This window comes from Macrobrachium nipponense, chromosome 1, assembly GCF_015104395.2.
Source record: "Macrobrachium nipponense isolate FS-2020 chromosome 1, ASM1510439v2, whole genome shotgun sequence".
NCBI classification, from domain to species: Eukaryota; Metazoa; Arthropoda; class Malacostraca; order Decapoda; family Palaemonidae; genus Macrobrachium; species Macrobrachium nipponense.
In genome coordinates, this window is record NC_087200.1 from 153,437,949 (window position 1) to 153,440,771 (window position 2,823).

The window sequence follows — 2,823 nt, forward strand, 5'->3', positions numbered from 1 at the left end:
ACACTATGCAGTCTTTGTTCAACTTGATAGTATCTTTATCTCTCTACTCTCTATCTATCTATGTAGTTTCTGCCATTGAAACAGTCATGATTGCAGAACATAAACCAAAGGAGTTTTTCCCTTACAGGAAGAGAGTAAACTTTAGATAAATAACAAGAAAGATAAGGAAGATGAAACACCTAAGCTATGATGTGAGACTTGTTTGAATCTTAAATAAAACAGCATATGTATCCATTTTGAGCATCAATAATGTGAATACTTAGGATGACTAGAATTAAGACAAATTTTATAAAGCATGTACATCAATGGTACCAGGGATCATTATTAGTAGGATTACAATTAAGAAACTGAATAGAACTCTAAGTTTTTATTCAACAATTCAAAATACAAGGCACGTGGTGAAGACCAGGGGGGACAAATATTCACTGTCGTTGGTATCAAACTACTTATAATCATCTTGTTTTAAGTTTAACTGCTGGTTCCAGTTGCTCTGAAAGTAAATCTTACATGTAAAGACCTCAAGTTTGTATGCTAGGAAATTTACAATTTGCTTTCAAAATTTGTCATATTCCATAATAATACAGTGGACTCCTCGTATTTGCGGGGGATGCGTACCAGACCCATTCCATTCTTGGCAGGGTGCTGATAATTAAAAACTGCCATTAACCCTTTATCGCTGAAACCCTTTATCGCTGATTGGACGTATTAAACGTCAACGAAAATCGTCTGTCGGGTGCCGAACCGACGTATGAAATGTCGACGAAAAAGTTTTTTTAAAAATTCGCAGAAAAATAGTTATAGTCCCACTAGGCAAAAAACTTTGAATCACACGCCTTTGGGGATGCTGAGAGTTCACGGATCAAGCTGTTGTTTGTTTATAATTGTTACCCAGGCGCGCAAGCGCGAATTTCTTTCTTCTTGCACTAAAAAGCATCAGCGACACTCTCAGAAATTATTTCGTTACATTGACATAATTTTTGCACCATTTTATATTAGCTGTTACATAGAGTTTTTATATATGAAAATGTGCACAATTTTATGTAGAGTACAACTAAAAACAACTCATTGTTGTAGCTTTTATCAGTTTTGAAATATTTTCATATAAATAACGATAAGTGCCAAAATTTCAACCTTCGGTCAACTTTGACTCTACCGAAATGGTTGAAAAACACAATTTAAGCTAAAACTCTTATATTCTAGTAATATTCAATCACTTCCCTTCATTTTACAAACAAATTAGAAGTCTCTAGCACAATATTTCAATTTATGGTGAATTTATGAAAAAACTTTTTCTTTACGTCTGCGTGGTAACTCTTCCGAAAAATCAGAAATTTCTGGGCTCGACATGTGTCGCCCAGTGAAATGTGCCTATAAAACTCATTTCTAGGTATCAATAAATGCTAAATATACCAGAGAAAAAAGCTATATGGAATGCCAGAGTTACTACCTCCAGCTCACTCACCCTCATAGGGTGTCGGTATAGCACAGGAGCGAGTGGAAACCCCTATCACAGATGCTTTGCCAATTAGATGTCTCCTCTCTCAGAATCCATCTCTAAAGAGGTGCTGTTACAACGTCTACCTTCCGCTCGCTACTACTACCTCTGCCAAGAACCTTCATTCCTGAATTAGCTCTGTGTTCACGTGCACTGTTTTCGCTGTTTCCAGGAAGTGCTTTTGTTCGGAGCATCATGTCTTCCCTACACAAGAAACTTCTTCATCTAAGTTGAGTATTCCATTTATTGTTTTTTGAGCACAATGGGGCAATGATGCATCCAATATTTTGCCCTTATTTGAAGACTCTTGTTCATGGAAGCCGGGCATGCGCCTCTTCGAGTAAGCTATTTTGATGCATGGTTGGCCGCGTGTGCGGTTATTTCAGAATTTTATTTCGCTGTGTAATTTTTTTTTTCACCGTTTAGCACTTCACTGTATAGGCTACTGTTTTTGTATATTTTTACCGTCTCGCTCCTGACGAATACTGAGAGCCTTGTTTATTACGGTTTGATCCTTACATTATTAGCCTATTATAGGGCCTTTTTCATTATCATCAGTCACTCAGGAGCGAGTTGGTTCCCTACGTGAGTACGGTGATATGCTTCATACTACATTGTGTGCGAGTACTGTGGTTTAGGCATCCTAGGCTAGCCTAGCAGTACGCCAGTTTAGTTTTAAGAGGTGAAGATTCCTCATTCATTCGCAGTGCTCATGCGTGTATGTTTCTAGTTTAGTTTTTTATTGTAATCTTGTATTGCTAACTACTATTTGATGAGGTTGGGAGTTCTTCACGATGACCTACCTAGCCTATCCGACCAGACCTAGGCTAGGTTTTGGAGGGTGGGCTAGGCAGGTTGAGTATGTCCCACCACCCTTAGTGGCTCCTTGTACCGCCAACGACCAGGCAGATATATTTGCTTGGAGGGTGGCCCAGGACTAGAGAGTTCCTCTCTTGTTACGTATGTAGGGGCTAAGCCTATCTTACCTGACCAGTTCGGTAGATTCGATTTTGGAGGGTTGAGTTAGGTTTCTAGGTGTCCTCTTCGTGATGTCCTTTTAGGAGCCATCTTAGCTTACCTGACCAGATCTGTACGATTTCGGAGGGTTAGGCTGGGATCTTAGTTGGGTGTGGTTTTCTCCCCCCTTTTCATCTCAGTACTTCCAATAATTCCTCATCAATTATTTTATGAATTAATTTTGTTGAGTGTAGCCTGGGCCATTGCTCCCTTTAGGGTGTCAGTTGGCCTACCGTCTTCTGCCTTTTTTAGTAGTAGGCTAGTTAATGGCTTCTTGAGGAAAGTGGTATCCACTGATCGGTTGCTGTGGC